General features: G+C 33.6%; 1 protein-coding gene across 1 annotated transcript in view; it reads right to left on the bottom strand.

Moving 5' to 3' along the window:
* Positions 1 to 2,040: 2,040 nt before the first annotated feature.
* The window catches only part of LOC144841140 (uncharacterized), an 88,694-nt gene continuing 69,992 nt past the window's right edge, over positions 2,041 to 20,742 (bottom strand). The window contains exon 10 of the mRNA XM_078697347.1: positions 2,041 to 2,052. The gene's annotated coding sequence lies outside the window, so the exon portion shown is untranslated. The remainder of the gene's footprint in view (positions 2,053 to 20,742) is intronic.

Here is a 20,742-nt window from a genome sequence, read left to right as displayed (position 1 = left end):
TTTTACAATTTTCACTGACTTTCAAAAAAGGAACAAAGCAATAGTTTAACTTAATTCCCTTGTTATGGTAGTATTTCATAACCGTAATTGACAACACAATACAGAAAATAAGTAGCCTATTACACCCTATATTTGTTACAGGAAGTCAAGTTAGCCTTGTGGGACCAGAGGTCGTTTATGGCAGGAACCAGGAGATTGGTCCCACAAAGTTTTCTAAAAATAGCTGAAAATGCAACAGTCTTAATTCTTCCAAGATCACAATGAACAAAAGACGAACAGTGGCAGAATGCCATAGCTTTATTATGGCTGCATTGTTGGCCCTTTTCGATATTACAAACTTCATGTGAGGAAATCTGGCAGGTGAGTCATCCTTCCGGGAAACTTTAGGCCTACCTTGTAGCCCCTTTAGTCGCACTCCGGATGTAGGCCTTGTGACTAGTGGTTGTGTGTGGCATGTCTTTGAATGTGACAAGTATAATTGGCTACAAGTTGAAGTTGAAGAAAATGTCTTACAGGCCTACTTGAACAATGTCAACCACACTGTCAACACTTTAATCATGATACAGTTGCTGGATAATCTTTAAGCAAATTAAATAAGTATGTCAGAAATGATGACTTACTAGAAGTACCGAAATATTGGTGGAACTATTTTTATTTTCTAATGAATCATTATTGTTTTGAAATGATTTGTATATGTAATTTCCTGAACGATTTTAATCAAACGATTCATAGGCCTGGTGTGGACGTACGTTCATCCTCTGTTTATCATAGTACCAGTTAGGGGAGGATATATAATTTAAGGGTTTCAGGTCAGTGTTTCGATAGGATGTAGGCCTAGCATCCATATAAACGAGTTTGTTGATTCATAAAAAATACCAAAGCAAAAATATAAACTACATCGGTTATTAGATGGTCAGATATAGCAATAATTGGAAAGTTAAACTGGAGGATATGGTTATCTCAATGTTTTGGTACAAGTTAGTGATATGATTTGACGTCATATGAACTGTACTATCAATGATCAGGGATTAGTAAACAGATGAAGTAAGAACGCCCAGTGAATAATACAAAATGAAAAAATGAATATGTCTTTAGGATGACTTCGTGTTTACATTGATAAGTCACTAGGCTATCGTTAATTGGTAACGATCGATTGCTGAACATTATAATTTATGATCAATGGTAAAAATAAATAAAATAGATATAGGTTGCAAAGAACCCTGTACACAGTATACGACTGACTGACAAACTACTGAAATCATACCAGATTTGACACAAAATTGAAATTTTCCTATTTCACTAGCAGCTCGATATGTGGAAACTGTTAACTTCTTCAGTGTAAACAAGTAATTTGCGCTTTGATTTCATACTCGTATCAAATTTATGCACATGGTAAAATACAAACATTGCAATGTCCTTAAATAAATAGTCAACTAAAATGAAAACGTCCTAAGGGTGTTTCAATAATAACCACTGTGGAAATTAACAACAGGTCAAACAATTTCAAAAGTTCGTGGAAATCTATTCTTTATGATCAGCTGACATTGTGGCAGTCACCCGTATGATTAATTTTGCTGATTAGTAAATACATTAGAACTCCTTCTAGTGAGAAAAAATCTTTGGGACCTCCAAAATGTGAATAAGGGTGTTCCCTGAATAGTGTTTAACGGGGCATTAAAACGTGTGTCGTGAGAAAAGGTCCCTTAATTAGTTCTTTCTGGTGATGGAGAAAGTGGAAGTGGAAGTTTTTATATCGGGGCTTGTAGACTATAAATTTATTTCCTTCAATTAGTTAAATCAACCTGACACAGAAATTAGGTGTTTACACTAAATATTAATCATCACGCCTAAGGTCCCGCACTCTGTCAGATTTGATACTATAATTTGTGTATAAACGTTTAACTTTAAATCAAAATGTATTAGGATTATTACTTAAAAGCTTATTGAAAACAGAGTGAGATAATTTAGACCAATCATTTGCATCAGTGCCAACAAAATTGGGAAAATTAAGACTTAGAGGCATTGAACTTCAGAATAAACTTGTAAATAATTGTGTATATACAGAAGGGGAAAATAACCTATCAACAGTTAATATTTATTTGTTGGATAATCAACAACAAAAATCATATAAATATAGTAATGAACTTAACTTTCTCCTATTAAATATACTGTGTCATACTATCAAAATGTTGTATTTTTTATTTTAATGATTTTATAATAAGGGTATAAAATAAGCCAAATTTTGAATAATGAAACTGAATATAAATTTAACTACCTTTTTTAAATAGATTTATCCATAATTTTATATATCTATGTATCTATGTAACTTGTTGACTGTTTTTTATGTATCTATGTAAAGCGCATTTGAGCATGCTTTTTCATGAACATGGCGCTATATCAGTCATGAAAAAAAAAAATAAAACGGTGAAATAAGTACTATTTAGACAGGCGATCAAATCAGTATATATTGTTATTGTAGAAAAGCCTATTAAGGAAGAATTTACATTGCCGAAACCATTTCATATTAAAAATGTCGACAGAGAAGACAGATCACTGTTTACCAAACGACTACATTCATCAAACTGATAGATTAAAGGGATTTCGCCCCCTCCTCTCCCCAGTGAATTTGAATTACTTTTAAACCGCTTCAGAAAACATATAACCAGTAATTTTTTAGTAAGAAGGCAGTTTTTCCAAAACATCAAACATCGGAAAATTTAATGGAAGTATTATGCACATATTCTTTTTCTCGTTGGGTCAGCTGAGGGGCAACAAGCGTTTCAGTATTATAGGATATTCAACTCTTTAAATAATTACTCTTGCCAAATATTTAGAAAAGAAAAGAAAAATCAAGCGTAAAGTGTCTAAACTTGGCACAACTGTACATCCAATATAAAAACATTTCATTTAGAATGTATGTAGGATGACCATGAATTACAGTAACTTTAAAGATCTATTGACCAGTTTATAAAGCTTAGAAAGCAATTCTTCTTGTTATCTATTGATTTTTGCTTGTATATATTATATTATATTTTATGACTTTCAACCCTGTTAATGGTGACGTTTGGTCACTGTAGGGTGATGATAAAATAAAATTGAAAAAATAAATAAATACAAAAAAAAATTATATTGATTGATTAATTGATTGATTGATTGGCATTCCAATAATTATCGATACAGTGCATAGTATCACCAGGGAAGACAAAATTACACTCTTCCCTGGTTTCACCTATGTTTTTAATTTGTTACAATATTGTTTTAAAATAAGTACTTTGAGATGTGTTATCAGTGGGTGGGGAAGGGGGGTTCTGCGTGACAAAGTGAGGAACAGGGGAATTTTAGTCATGTTTCATACTGTACACATATAACTAATAAATAAGCTGACTCCGTATTTATTGTATTTTTTTTGTAGCGAATTTCTTCTTCTTCTGGGACGGCGAAAGATTAGTATCATATTTTTTTTAAATACTTCTTATTTCAATAATTACTGTATTACATTTACATAAAAAGTGACTTTATATATTATATGGATGTCCTATCCGAAAAAAGGGAAATGATTGAATGAATGTCAAATCAAGAAGTTTATATTAATATTTAGGAATCACTCAACTTTTTGAACTTTCAATTTGTTACTACTGGCATATCTACAGTAAGTTATGCCAGTCTTCATTTACAAAGACGATTCTTTAATAATATTACTGTTATGGTAGTTCACTATTACTCATTGGCTATTTTTAATTTTTGATGTGTTCATAACTTTCAATTTTGAAGCTTCCATCTGATTTGATTAATACAGATTCTGACTCACATTGTTAGCTGAGGTCGACATTATTGACAGACAAATTATAGTCATATAGTAGTTGATTGCTCTTCTATGGTTCAATGCAAAGCCACCGTTATCTCTGTAGAATGTTCAGTCGGTTACAATTCGGGATACAGAACGCCGACTGGAGTTTAAAGTCTAGCATAACTTTGTTAATAGACGATCAAACATAAGGGTTGACTTTGAAGTGAATCACAAGAACAAGTTATAGAAAGAAGCACCGACACCAAAAAAAAAACAGCTTGTTGATAAGTCCAGAATTAATGACAATGAGCGAGGAACCTCCGGCTTCTTTCCGAAAGATGAACCGACTTCTTTTTAAATGCCCAGTATATGAGCCGGTCAGAATTCCTTTTAAAACTTCCTATCTTGTCCTCCCACCAGAAGGATGGTCGAGGAATCTATGTCGATGTTATGGCTGTGCCCGTGTCGTAACCGCTCAGACTAATGTCATATGTTTCCCAGCAATTGTTGAGCAGACACTTTGCTGTTATACACATGAATCAGTAGGGGTTACTAAAAAGATATGAAAAAGTAATATGCATTGTATTTAATTGAATAATTCACTTTGATATTGAGTCAGAGGCATCCCAGTGTGATTGTCTGTTACAGCAGAAGGTTAACTATCGGTCAATAACATATTATTGTTACTAACATTAGAATCCTTATCCTTAAAATATTAATATTTTGCGGTCAACGTAAAATGTAAGTTCACCTTCTCGTAATCTTTAGCTATTATTTGTTTGTGATTGGTGAGTGAAGGAATAAGAAGAAGGGAGATTAATGCAGTAAACTTTTATTTCAGCAAACATTCAAACGAGCTAAAAATACAAAGAGCACAGGATGTGATTAGCTTCAGCCGGATCAACACCCTAGTTAAAGATGAATAAAATACATCAATGCTTTCTAAGCTATCGTTACAAGATTGAGTCAGTTTGCTCTTTTTGACAGTTGAGGAAATCCTAATACTGCGGAGGAGTTGGAGACAGGACGACCCCATTCCTATTACAAGTTAGGCCTACTAATAGACAAACAATAGTGTACTAGGTTAACTCTCTCCCAACGCAAACATGGCAAATAACAGCATATAAGTCTGTCAATTTCAAATTAAACAAACCAATTCTACCAATATACTATTATATTAATAGATAGGAGAAAATATGAGGTGAAAATAAATCAGAATAACAATGAATATAATATTAATCCAAAGGCAAATTACTGATAAAAATGACAATGCTGTGGGTAGCAGTGGCTGGATCTCAAAAGTTAACAGAGCTTTCGGGCAACACTAGCCCTTCATCAGTGCAAGTGAATATAATATTAGATATATTGATCTTTTGAAGTTAATAAATAAAAGTATAAGTGGTGAACGCCACAAAAGAGAAGAAAAGTCTGTCAATGAAATTAACAAAAATAAATCTTAGGTTCTTTACTTTTGGACCTGGAAGAAGACTAAAGGAACGCCAAAGTAATACAAGCAGGCTATTTACAATCCCAAACACAACAATTAGACAATTTGACAGAAAAAAACAGTACCAGTACAGTTATTACAATGAATGATCAGTCTGCAGTTGAATTCAATATGATATTCAATACTGACAAGTACTGTACACAATTCCAAATGAAGAAAAAAACAAAAAGAATAACTAAACCATAATACTGATAATACTATGAAAGATAAAGAGAGTTAAATTAAAGTACAGTATACTGTATTGTGAAAATTATAATTTTGTTACTATTGAAATTACTCCAAATTACACACATTTGAACCTTATTGACAACAACGGATTTTCTAATTCAATTACCAACTTGCTTGGTAACTAGATTGTTCAGATTATTAATACTTCTGTCTACACTATCAAACTAGTTTGACAAAGAAATGTGATCTGACCATTATTATATGGAAATGCTGATGCCATATCACTACCATATCTGGGCATATCACTACCATATTTGGGCACATCACACTTTTGTCAAAGTAGTTTGATAGTGTAGACAGAGCTTAATGATCCACACTGTGGATGTTCGGAGACATGACACAATCCATCTGACTGGCTCTTCCTTCTCTCTAATGAGTTACTGCTTTTCATTACCATTATCGTCTGTTTTAATTCTATTTTTGTTTTTGACAGAATAGATGATTTTAACTGTCTGCTTTGTTGGCGGAAATTATCTTTATTGGTGACACTCACTGGATGTCACACAATGAATTAAACCCTAGCTTTTAAAATCATAGCTGTTCATAAAACATTTGTCTGTTCAACTAACTATTGACCAATCAGAAGAGCTGTACTTAAAAAGACATACCATATCAAGTAGGGCAACATTATGCAGGGAACATTGAACATTATATCCTATCACGATCGTTCTCAACATTCTCCATTATAAAGAACAGTGTATTGTCTGCTCAATATTGACCAATCACAACAGCTGTATCATACCAAGTAGGGCAACCTTATGCAAGGAACATTGAACATGTATCTTATCACGATCACGTTCTCAACATACTCCATTATAAAGTACAGTGTATTGTCTGCTCAATATTGACCAATCACAAGAGCTGTACCATATCAAGTAGGGTAACATTATGCAGGGATCATTAAACATTGTATCCTATCACGATCGTTCTCAACATACTCCATCATGAAGAACAGTGTATTGTCTGCTCAATATTGACCAATCACAAGAGCTGAATCTAAACAAGACCTCGCTTTATTTGATGGAACAACACATTAATCATTGTATTTCGTATAACTATATAGAGTTTTTAATATACTACATTAAAAAACACAATGCACTCTCAGTGCCTTTTTACTCATTGAAGAAGACCTCACCAGTGAATAAAGATTAAATCCATTCAAACAATAATCATCTGTGTATTTATCCAAATTACATTTGTTCAACGCTGCACATTGTCTGCTAAACTTTCATTATACTGTATTAGTCGTAGAAGGTTTATATCAAAAGGCGGCACAATAATTAGGCATTTTTTCTCACTTTAAATTAACCGATTATCATTGTATACTTCCAATACAGATAATATTAATAACAATGAACGTGCGGATATGGAATACAATTTTCTTCTTCCATCAAACAAAGTGTAACATTTAACAACCTAATAAAGAATGTACTAATAAGATTCAAACGACACACAGCAATAATAACAAGTAAAACAACAATAAGAAAACTGTAGGCCTACATTCTTTTTCCTTAACTGCATGAACACTGAATACCAGTTTCCTTGTTGATAAGTTAACCGACGGAAAGAATCTGCTCTTCCACGATTGTTGCTGCTACAGATGGCAATTTATTATGGCAAGGTATATTTTTATTTTATTCAAAGAAAATCATTTTTGTAATCGCCTAGGTTATACTGTTTATACTACATATTTTAATATAAAATGCATTCCAATATAAAATTTTATTTTGGGAATCATTATTTGTTTTATCCACAATTGGCCAAACTATTTAAAGCGCCACCACCTTCTTTGTAACCAGTCAATGTGTCCGTCAATGTCGGTCAGATAGCGAGTCACAGTAGGTCAGTGAGTTAGTACAATCAGTCAGTCAATCAGTCGGTCGGTTAGCCCGTCAACCATCAGTCTCTCACTAAGTCAATTCATAAAACCAACATAAAGAATAAATTGTTCATAGCAACATTTTGCCGACGAAACGAAGACATCAATGTTGCTATAAAACGAACGTATTATAATCTACTTGATGTTTACGTCACGTCTTGATTGGATGTACGTGTCTTGTGTCCAGATAACATTACACCATTCGAGTCGAAATCCTAATTTGATTACTATCTCTTCGATGTTCTGTTTGGCAAGCGTGAAGGGTTTTTTTTATTTGGATTCAAGTCAGACAGAATAGTTGATGCGTTATACAGTCGGAGAGCCGCGTTGGGAAATATGACCGTTATCGCTGAATTTTCGACTTCGCATGACGTCATAAATTTTAGAAGCCCTCTCTCGGCACAGAAGCATCAACGTTTCGCGCGAAAACATTAGCATAAAGTATACGTCATTTAATAGCTGTTTAATAAACATTAGTAGGCGAAAAATTAACCATATATGGTAAGATCAGTTCCTTATATGTTTAAGATGTCGCAGGTCACCTAATTTTCTGAATAATTTGTTGGATTTGTTGTCAGCGACAATTTCTTTCCAAAGTTCGTGTGCGTCCGTCAAAACTGAAGTTTTCTAACAGGTGTTTGTTTACAAATTTTCCATTAGTGGGATTTGCATCCCATACAGTGAATTACCAAAAAACCGACGTATATGGATAGAGTAAGTATCAATAGTCTGTTTTACGTTAAAATTGGCTTGAAACCCTATTTAAGCTTCCTATAGCGAACATTTTAAAAAAGGTCCTCATGTCATATATTGTTACGTCTCGCGGCACTAGTTCCGTCGTGTGTGGTGCATCCATGGTGTGTTGATTGTGGTTGTTGTAGGTGAGTATATGCACGACCTGGTGGATCGTTGTCGTATTGTATCGGCCTAGGCCTAGTAACATGTTCTGTTAATAATTTAAATACTTTAGTTACAATTTAGTATTATTAAAGTATCGTTACAATCCTACTCTATATTGAAGATGCATTGGGAAGTTTTAAAAAGATAATTAAGCAAATCGCAGCCTGATACAGGTATAGGCCTACCTATTCTATATAGTTAAATATTTATTTATAGTAAAATTATTGACAACTGAGGGGTACAATTTATTTATAATATTAATAATTATTACAATAAACAGACATAAGGAAATTTTGTATTTGCTGCTTTTTCATGGTAGGCCTATATCTGAAAATGTTTTCAGGTTGTTGAATAATTATACTGTATAACGATGCAATGTTTTGTTCATATCATAGTGACAATTATTTAAATAGTTTCATTCATTACATTTCAGCTATTCATTTTAGGTTTTTTGTTGGTATCAAGACTCGACGATTTTCTGTCTCGTTCTTCAATATGAGGTTGGACGGTGGAAGCTGTAATGGTTTTCTCGATTTCAATATCATTGCTGCAGCTGATAGTTTTTCATTTTATTCGCTAATAATAATATAACATATACATTCATGCGCATTCAAGTTTTAGAAGCGTTTCAGATCAGTCAATGATAAGATATAAATTAAGTTGCAATTGATTGATTGATTTACTTTATTAACCAGAGTCACACAGATACATACAATATAAACATATAAAACAATCATAAAATCAGTACAACCGTAAGACTCACGTAAGTTAATATGATATAGGCTAAGGCCTAGCTAGTTTGTTATGTTTGATGAACAAGTTGCTATTTAAATAATATATACAGTAGTAGTAGTATTTACTATTTATATCAGTATTGTTTGAAAGATATTTGTATTAAAAACTGCTTTTTCACATTCTGTATACGTAAAAAAAAAATTGGTTGCTTGTGTGAAATGCAAGTTGTATCTAATAAAGTAATATTTATATACAAGTAAATGATGGACTTATATTTTTATATCTTGGTTTCAGCTGGGCCCATAATTATCTTTTTTAAAAACATGACCATATAAAAATACACGTTTGAGTCTCTGAAACAAACATGCCCGATTTTATAAAACATTCCCCATATATAAATTGAAAATGGGTTATTTATTTTTATTTTTCCATTTATTGTTTTTTTAACAGTTTTTTATTTGTTCTGGGCCTAGTTTCTCCTTCAGGCTTCTTCAGGCTTCTTCTTGCTTGGTATATGAGCAGAGCTGGGATAGACCTACCACCAGCCTAGACTATAGAATACCCAGCTACTATTATTAACACTCACTAGGGTAGGCCTACCTATCTAATATTAGTATTATATCAGAATTACTCAGCCTAGCTAGGCCTAGAAAATACTATTTTTAGGCCTAGCTAGGCTAGAAATCAAGTAAGTAATTATAGTAGGTAGCCTTTCCTAGCTCAGAAACCAAATAGAACAATAATCGGGGAGCAAATTGAAATCTTAGGCCTATGACGTAATACGCCTGCATAAAAACCGTATTGAACACAGACACGATTCGGTCCGGGACGATTCGTACCAGCTTCGTAAAACGTAAACAAAGTTTCAAAATGGCGATTTTTCGATCGAAACAGAACAGAAATGTAGTAGGTTTGGTTTGATTAGTGGGAGTTGCATCCCAAGAAAGCTTAAAATTAGATTTTTATTTTAATAGATAGCTTAATAGTTTATCTTGAAAGGATTTTAAATTCGCTTTGAAACCTTATCTAGAAAATATAAAATTTAATGATTTTTTACCATCATTTAAAAAAAAATTAAAGTAAAAAAGTTTATACATAAAATAATGATATTTCTTGAAACAAAAAATCTGTGGAATTTAGATCACAGTTTTTATCATTATTTACGCTTATAGTTCAACTATTGAAATACGTTTATTGATTTCATTTAATATCAAAATTATACCATTTTCTAAGTGTACTAAAATAGCAAAAATTCCAACATTTTCCACGAAGCGCGCCCTCACAATGAATGAAATCAGTGATGCGTTACCAACGCGGCTTTCCGACTGTATACTGTAGAGCACCATAATATCTACACAATTATATATTGCTTCATTTCGAATCAAATCGCGAGTGAAAACGCCTTCAGTCTTCAGTGCACAAAAAGCGACACTTTCCAAAAATTCTTAACGCGTAGTCGGCACGCAACTGCTCACGCGCGAAGTTAAACTACAAACTTCGCTATCAGATTCGCGCGTATTAGTACGCATACATTACGCGGAATTGTGGCCAGAAAAATGAGTCGCATTGTCTTTATCGAAACTGATGAATGATTATTAATCCTATTGAAAAGGTGACATTTAGTGATCACTATAGTGACAATTATTTATAGAAAACATATAGTCAACCGCATTGTTATAGTATGATATTTCAAACCGTAGTGTTTTCCATCAGTCAGTATCGGCATTCCTCATTAGCGGGACTCTTAAGAGAGGTTTCAATTTGATGACGTCAAGAATCTTTACAACATGCATTAATTAACTGTTTGTTTACCATAATAAGATTACCTTTAACACATAGGATTCCGCTTGACTTTCACTATTACTTAGGTGGTGATATTTTTAAACGAACATTAATGACTTAAAACCTCAACTCGACGATCTCTATGACGTCATTGAATGATGTATTAAGCCCATTTGTAGGAAATCTCAAATGTTTTGAAATCAATGTTGTTGAGAATTCAACAATACATACAATGTATGGGAATGTGTATACGTGTATACGTGCAAGGCACATAGAAAATATTGATTGTTTTGTAATAGCATTATTAATGCTAGGCCTAGTAACTGATTTTACGTCAAAAGAGCAATAATGTGTTGTCTATCATACATACAGTGTTTCTTCTCTCTCCGCAGTACCGCTTCCCCAACCTCATTTCTCAATCAGTCAAATTATCGCGAAGCTATGCTTTTTTTTATGGTACTCAACTATGTAATTACTCATTTTAAAATGTATTTGTATGTAAACCCGATAATGTGTTACGTATTGTATTGCAAATGAAATCTCGGTGGTATGACAGTAGTCTTTGATCTTGCCGAGTATTTTATTATTCCTGATGGAAAACGTTTAGAAGCGTCACACATGTAGGCCTATGCCAACAACAAAATGAAAAACGTTACAAACAAATCCAATTACTCCTACATAGATGGATGTCGTCAATAGAGGAAAAAATTTAAAGTTAAAAATGTATCTTTTATAACATACGATTTGGACATAGAAACGACACCACTAGTGTAACAGCGTTCATGCTCTGTTATATAAAATCTCAAAATCAGCCTCAATTGTACCTTTAATTTTGTCCTTACAATTCAAATGGTTTGATTTAATGAATGCCGATGTACTGCAACATATCTTTAGTACAATGATAGATTCCAACTCTATAATAAACAGTTTATAACAGTTACATCTAAGCCTCTCTGCACACAAATTTACATTACATTAAAGATAGGCTATTGAAGTCTATTAATACTTAGGAAATGCATCTTTAAGAATTAGACGAGATTTCATTAATGCACTGACGTCATCGAATTAATTATTTCCCGGCGTGTTGTTCTCAATGTACAAGTGCAATGTCCAAACAATAAGTAAACACATTGAAGATAGTGTTCATGTAGAAAGTAGCAAACGCCGAGCTATCATGAATAACTACATCCGGGCCTGTGTTTACGTTTATGCTATCTGTATATTTTATAACCGAAAGAGCGCCATTTTTAAAGTTTTATAACGATATACTCGATACACAGATAGCAAGAGGCCTACTGATGCAGTCACTGACAGGTTTATAAATGATACTTCGGAACGTCTAATGTAGCACCTACATACCATTACCTAGGCCTACCTTAAGTGCGCAAATATGGAACGGAAACTTCTAAGAGGTGCATGTCTTCATACGCCATTCTATTCTAATGTAACGAACGAACAGTCTTATTCATGTTTTGATACAGTATACATTAAAGGGATAAAGAATAATTACGATGTTTACGTCATTGTAAATGAAAATAAATACAGTTGCGTCAGTAATGTATTTTCTTGTCGTTATAACATTTAATTGTTGCAGGTTCTTAAGATTATAATCTGTGCTTATAAAACAACAGAAATAAAAATGTAAACTAACTTTAAAAAAAGCAGAAATGGCCAATAACACCACAATAGTGACGCGTGCGGAGAATAGTGATTTTATTATCAATGTTTGTACGCGCGTCAACAGTTTTTTAACTATCGGTAGTGACCACATATTTTTTTAAACACATATCCACACATTATGTCAGTAATGAGAAATACGACGCGCGCGTTCAAAAGGTGATGATACTGACATAATTTGGTATACGCGCGCGTTCAAAATGTGATGATACAGACATAATTTGGTATACGCGCGCGTTAAATTTATGTTATCCCTGGCAATCATAGTGGTCTGACTCGGACATGTTTTCTAAAGCAATATGCACTTCTTCTTTTATCAAAATGTCTCATAATCTGTGACTTTCACTTTTACCAGCACATGTTGAACATTTAATCTGTCAGAAGACGCATGTTATTCAGGTCAATTCAACGGTATTAGTTATTATATTACATTGTTAAGCTGCCACAGGTGGTTCTCAGTAGCGTTTGATGTGCCATCCATATGGATTAGACATTTGTTCATCTTGTTTAGTTATTGTCTATAAGTACTACCAGACATGAGGATAATAATAGAAGATTTTACAGTAAATTGATGTGACAAGTCTCAGTAGGCCTAAACATTTTGCGCAGTCAAAATGGAATAGGCACTTTTAGATTTCACGACGCAGTTTTTTTAGTTTACCAAACATTCTGCGCATTCTCATAGGTTATTAAAGCTTAGTTCACATTTGAACGCAACGCATCGACGTAAATTGACCAATCACAAGCGGCAGTATGATGATCCAACGATCAACTTACTTGCGGTACGCTTATGTATTGCGTTGCGTCCTAGTGGGAACCAGCATAACAAACAATCTGCGCATCCTCATAAGCAGAAATAAACAAATTAACCGTAAATACACAAACCTAAATTAATAAGGCCATATACATGGCTGCAGTCGCGTGCGCAACTTTGAGTTAGTGTTTACCGACCGACCGACCGACCGACCGACATAGTGAGCTATAGAGTCGTTGCACGCGACTAAAAACTTGTACACGATACGGTATCTAATGTTGTGTTCTTTTTTTGAACATAATTTTTGTTGAATGTTGTCTAGCATGTATGTACCGTACATTAAATGCATTTAAATGGTTACCAAACTGACAAGCACTCGCTTATTTTGGTATACTATTAAATATTGTAAATGTAATTGTGAATTGTGAATAAATTTGTATTATTAAACATAATAGTAAGCCAAAGAGAATCTATAATGCCTCTGCTGCCTATACTCTATACTTTATCAACACTTTAAAAAACTAGTTCATGCTTGTAATAATATTCATTAACTACACCAATCCAGCAGTAGTGCACTTGATAATCAATTCAAAGCAATTCAAATAAAGGTAGCCTAAGTCTTCTATAAACCAGTACTTGATAACAGGAGATACACGCGCGTGTATAGGACATCATTGGCTACAGCACGAGCCTACTCATCAATATCCTATCGTCCTGTTTTCTGATTATGATAACAGCAATTAATACCATAACACGCGCGCGCGATGGCCATGAGCTAGTTTTATGAACCATTTAGCCACAACCGGCATTTAACAATTATAGCCGTCCAATGTAAACGAGTATCTCACATCTTATCGTATGATTATGTTGTATGAAGATAAACCAAAAAAGTCTTGATATTTAGTTCATTGATAGTAAACCAGTATAAATTTAACTTACGTCTTTTTTATGTACGATCTAGAAAATCATGATGATATAATAATTCCACTTAATCTAAGATTATTTCTTTAATCTTCTTTAATGACATATCATTTATCTGGAATTATATCTATTGATATCAGGGATTATTGATATATAAACAGATTCACGTGAATTATCTGGGATTAGTGACAATAGTAATCCCAAATTCATATCACTTATCTGGATCTCGGATTAACAACAATAATAATTCAGATGGCTGGAACTGGGATTAATATAAATATAATGACAGATCCCGATCACTTATCAGGATCTGGGATTAACAACAATAATATTTCAAGATTTAGATGACTGAAACTGGGATTAATAAAAATATAATGACAGATCCCGATCACTTATCCTAGATCAATGTATTTAATTGTGATAAGTTGACCATTGTTGTTTGTGATTGACATACAATACGGTTAGATCATCCACACATGTACAGCAAATTGACCCCCACAATATTGAGCACAATAACATTATCAAGAAATTCAAATTGATCGCTTATGTTACAAATACTTAGAAACAGTAATGTATGAACGTCATTGTGACAGCCATCCATCCACTTCAAGACTAAATTTAGGTTTACAAGAAACATGCCTATTTACAATATTTTATTCAAAACTACTATCATACAAACACATTTTATAAACACGCACTTGACGCGCGCGCAAAAGTCGTATCATATTATCAACTTTCAGACGCGCTGACCAAATTACAATTGTGTGTATTGTTGATGTAAAATGAGCGCGCTGCGCGTTTTAAATCATTTGTAAGGAGGTCGCTTCAACTGCAAACCATCACTTGTTTACACACAGTCGTGTTGTTCGGTACATTACTGACGTCATCAAACTAACATTTATTGTTCAGCAGGGATGAAGTATCGCTGTTCTGTTTATATCAGATTATGTAACGATTTTCAATCATTGTATTGGAATGCATAGATTTATGAAATGTGTGCTTTAAAGTATAATATATTCGATGTGGGTGTTGATTGATTGATTGATGACGATCGATAGATGGGGATTAGATCAATCAAAGAACAAATAAAAAATAATTGTATTGGATCGAATAGTAATCTTCAACTTGATGATAGAAATCACGTGGCTTATTAGATTGTTGTAATTAATTGATAATTTAACGTACCATACAATCTACAATAATAGATGGAGCAAGTTATCTACTCCTTCAGTATACTATTACGTACATTACTGAAAATTATAATACATAACATTCCGATATATTACGAAGTGCTATTCTCGTTAAGATAGCCGAGAAAGATCATAACATTAAATTATCAATATATTTTTTTTCATTTATGATGTTTGATCTTCTAATTATGCTGCCTCTATAGTTAATTTTAGATCTACTCAACTATTAAATCATACGGTATTCAAAAACATATTCAGTAATTAGACTGGTAAAAAAAAGTCAACTACGTCATCGGTGTTAGTTATGACGCACTTCATCGCGTAATGCCAAATTTAACCTTTGGAACGCGGCTAGAGTGAGTGAATGCTATACATAATGTTGGAACCTCTCAGTATGTTTGGCACGATCGGAGGCAATGAACTCCTCAGTCGCATGTTTTTCATCGTAAACTATTTCATCTGCTGCTAAAGGTTGCAAGCCTAAAACATTCAGACTTAGCTGAACTAAATTACAAAAGGACAGACGTGGTAACATCTTAAAGGCCTACTATTCATCGGGTGCAAAGGCTTAGTCAAGCAGACTCTAATCTGGGCTTAAAACGAACATAAACGAATTAACTTGACAGGCGCATGCGCATTTCAATGTTATAACTTACGACCAATCCCAAACAAGATCAAACGTAACAGGTTTATAGTCACAAGTAGAGACTATAATGTATGTTTATTACATAATTTGGTAGGCCTATCAATCTGACTGTATAGGCCAATACCAAAATGTTTATCGTTTAATCAGAGTAATAAAACCTACATTTTTAGGAATCGTTTTAAGAATCTGATTTAAAATAGGTTGTTATTTTCAACAAACAGACTTCTATTTTCTTATATCGTTTTCTGCCTTCTTGCTTATTGCATACTTTATTTCGACAGGCTATGAATCGACTCGCTTATCTTTTATTACGTTAGTGACTACAGTATACTATTAATGTTCGACCACAGGCTAGGCCTCTGGCCCGGTACTTTTAGCGTTGTTTAGTAGAGATTACTTATATATAGGGCTGGCCACAAGTCAAGACCCAACTAAACCGGTTATCGTAGTCGTATTTTGCGGAAACATGGGGCTTATCGTCTGACAATTACACTACTGCCTCGAGGATGTTCCTTTTTTCAAAGGAAATTGAATGGTCATCAATAAAATAATATTTACCTATGATTTGTCAAGATGTAATATAATTTACACAAACATTTTTGTATGAAATTGAATCTAATTTATGAATTATTAAATGGTTATGGCTAGTACGCGCAACGCAATAAATTTGACCAATCAGAAGCGATGTGTTATCCCAACTGTCGCTTGGCAAACCTAATCAAATTATTAGCAGTAAGGGTGTGGTTGAGGCAGGGCGGAAATCGTCAAGACGGTAAGCTTGGGCCTAAACACCTTAATGTTATAAGCGATATCGAGCTGCAAGATTGCAGATATATGCTATTTCCTTATTAATGAAACATTGATTTAACATAATAGATTGATAACGACATTAAGATAAGAGGTTGATGAGAGTATAACGGTAAAGGTTAACTAGACGCGTCAGGTGGAATAATAAAGCTTGGTTCCTATACTTGGACGCAACGCAAGGACGTAACCGCAACGCAAGCGTGTTGTTTGACCAATGACAAGCAGTTCGAATAATTTATCGACTGTGATTGGTCAAATAACTTGTGTTGCGTCTCTAGCAAGCATTAGCGCACAATTCACGACGCGATGGATCACCACCCGAACTGTCGCTTGTGATTGGTCAACTCACTTGCGTTGCCCCTATGTCATTACACATGCGTTGTGCTCAGTGGGAACCAAGATTTTTAATTCTGATTTTGACGAATATTAATAATGGAAAAATGATGATGACGAGGACAGGGGTTAACAGACGGTGATGAAACATTCAATATAGTGTCGAGTGTGTCCTGCTCGAAAATGTATCAACTATTTAAACACGAGTAATTGTTTACAAATTAAAGAATATTAATTAATATCAAGAGGCTTAAATTACTGACACTTTAGAATAAAATGTTCGTTTTCACATTTGTATTTCTTCTAATTGTAATTTCTGGGAAAGACTTTCAAATTGGATATGTAACTTGATCGAGTCGTAACAATAAAATAAGATCAATAAATAGGCCTGCAATATTCCATTCTAGTATGTAATTCATAACTATTAAAGAAATCTCCAATTCAAGCGCTATCCAATCCAGTTTTACACATTGACCCCCTGACCTTGCGAGTTTTTTTTAGTTTTTTTGTTTTGCATTAAAAACAGCAAATATGCTTATATTGTATTACCAAACACAGTCCCTGGATGTGGCTAATAGCTTCCCTGGTTTGATATTAAAATTGAGTCAGAAGCAACGAAGGCGCCAGAGAGCATTTCCCGTACCCTGACTCATTCATGATACTAGCAGCTGATTTGGCCTCTGTCCAATATGACTGAGTGACATATCAGTCAGCCCCATAGTAAATATCTATTTACCTATTTTCGAGTATTACTATAACAGTTAGTTCAGTTCTACTTAATTTACATAGTGTGACATTCTATTTGTTTCTACTCCTGATCTTTTGCTCTGTATAAACGTCAGATTGGTTATAATGACATTCACTTAAACTGACATGAATTTAGTTCTGGCGTTCATATTATCAGTAAAAATGATCCGCAATTCATACCACTCTGCCTCCTCCATTCACTGTAAAATAGTGTTTAGATATGAACATGTTTATGTTCTAAATACATTCTAAACGTATAGTCTGTATCCAACTTAACACATCAGTGAAGTGTTGATTGTTAAACATGTGGATCAATATAAAGACACGTTTAGGTTCTAAACGTGTTTAATTTTCCATGTGTGGAGCTCATATTTACGCAACGCTAAACGCGTACCTGAAACATGACTGAATATAATAGTGAAATGCTGACTGCTACACCTCAAAACTTTCCCTATAACTGACCAAAAACTAGTTGGTTGATACAGGAGGGTTTTTCCTCCATGGTTGATATTATACATACTGTATGCTGAGAAATTACAAACGTGAAGATGATACCTGTAACTAAAACCGAACTCTATATTGATTTAGAGCATCGTGACAAAGTCAGTGACGATACTGAAAGGTCATTACAAATCACTAAAAGCAAGCTAAACTAAGATATCAATAATATATAAACAAAACTAGTATTTCTGTTGTAATCTGTCACATGAGGCATTCAATAATTAGCATTAGAACTTCCATATAAAAATAGAAATACTAAACATCCTAATAAAGCATAGGTTCATTTTCATTTCTGGCGAGTCACAGGTACCTGCTGAAAAAGAAATCGAAAGAAAACAATAAAAGTACAATGAGTTCAGGTTTTGATATTTCAAATGGCGAGTCAAATGGCCGAGCGGTTAAGGCAGGGGCGCCGTTTACCGTACCTAAAGAGCCAACATTGTACGTTATAACCTCTTTGCACTTTAAAGAACCCAGTTCATTATTCGAAAAGAGTAGGGGGTTACCCCGGTGAACTGTTTCACAAAATAGCCCCTGTATCAGGGAGGTTATCACCTATCTGATAGGACAGTGATTGATTCACTATTGGTAATCCTTGGCCACATTGCCTAAAGATATAAAAAAATAAATAAAATAAAAACTCACTTTCAAATCATGGAATAATTAACTTTTCAAATCGAAAATGCACTTAAATTTGACATACAAACATTTGTTGTGATATTAACAATATATTGTCCCTCATTGATTTACAGAAAAGGTTTCCCTAGATAGGGGTGTTTCAAAGGAGTGGTTCTATTTCAAATTTTGTTCACTCCTTTTCGTTATTATTAGTACAGTTCAGTGCTTTTTATGTGATATTTTAGATACCAGATCTCACATTTGCATCCATTCATTATTTCTTTTATTTCGGATAGTACATCAATATACAAAACAAAAAGAGAAACAAATTACCAGGAAATTACCAGTAACGTCTTCAACAAAAGCATTTAGTTATCATGTTCTATAAAAAACACAAAATAATATCTGTTTTGCGGCACTAATTAAAACAATGGCACTGCGACAGCGACACGATTTAAATCTGTAGGAGGAGGGATTGGCAATGAAGCATGTTTTAACATTATTATTATTTATTATTATTAAAATAACCATCTATGCTAGTATGTAATTCATAACGATTAAAAACTATATCCAATACAAGCGCTATCCAATCCAGTATTATACTGCTACAGAATCACTATAACATGCTTATTAATACTCATATTCAATATTTTCCTCACAAAGCCACACATTGGATCCACTCCAGAACAAGAAACTCAATGTTAGATTATGTATTAAATTGAGTTTTGATCATTTCTATTTCATTGTCTCATTACAAAAAAAGGAGAAATAATTCCAGTCTTATTTGTGAATAACTCTTGGATCTAGGTTATCGTCAAAGTATTGGCAATCAAAACAGTCTTTGAATGATATATTATAACAATAATATAAAAATCACTTTTACAGCTTACTAATGACGCATGCATGAAGATGTTCAACCTGAGCGACCTGATTTAATAAAATAATCTAATATAAATCCAAAGGAAACTTACTCCAAAAAAATAACATACATAAAGAAGCAAAAGCTAAATCAAAACATAACGCTCGAGTAAATATGGTAAACACTATTCTTCATCAGGCTGGCTTGAATATGAATATTCACGGCAATTTCAACTGTTTAAACCTTTCCTTATTAAATTCAAGACGGCAATTTAGATGCTAAGAAATTCAGGGCTAATTCAATTACCTTACTGTTTATTTACGAGTTTAATGAACAAGAGGGGATTTCCCTCAATTAGTAAAGGCGAAAACAATTAGGTTATTTCATTATCACGTTATATGAAAACATCCGGGAAAGATGGTCTAATTTAGAATTTCAGATTAATGTTAGGAATGTAGATTAATGGTATGTAGTAACACCTTATTATGAACTGGGTTCCAATTGGGTTATCGGTTCTGAACTCTACCAGAATTATTTAAACGACGACGCCAGCGTTCAAATGTTCAAATGAACGACTTATTTACACACGCGTCAAAAACTCTTACATTTTGCATGAATATGACGAATTGTGACACAACGGACTAGAACATGGTGTGTACAAGACAACTCCATAAGACCAATCCACCATTTTAAAATGAACTCTTAGGCCAACTTATGACAATGAATAAATATAACCTGATAGTTCCTAATAAACGTATGTGTTGTTAATAATATCGATTCCAGCAGCAGTGCCGTCTTTTATTTATTGATACCAGGGAAGAGTTTAACTCTTCCCTGATGATACCATTGTTGTACTGTATTTTTTACTTTG

The sequence above is a fragment of the Antedon bifida genome, chromosome 4 (genome assembly GCF_963402885.1).
Source record: "Antedon bifida chromosome 4, ecAntBifi1.1, whole genome shotgun sequence".
Taxonomy (NCBI): domain Eukaryota; kingdom Metazoa; phylum Echinodermata; class Crinoidea; order Comatulida; family Antedonidae; genus Antedon; species Antedon bifida.
The sequence above is the reverse complement of the archived record's forward strand: the minus strand, read 5'-3'. Positions and strand labels throughout refer to the sequence as shown.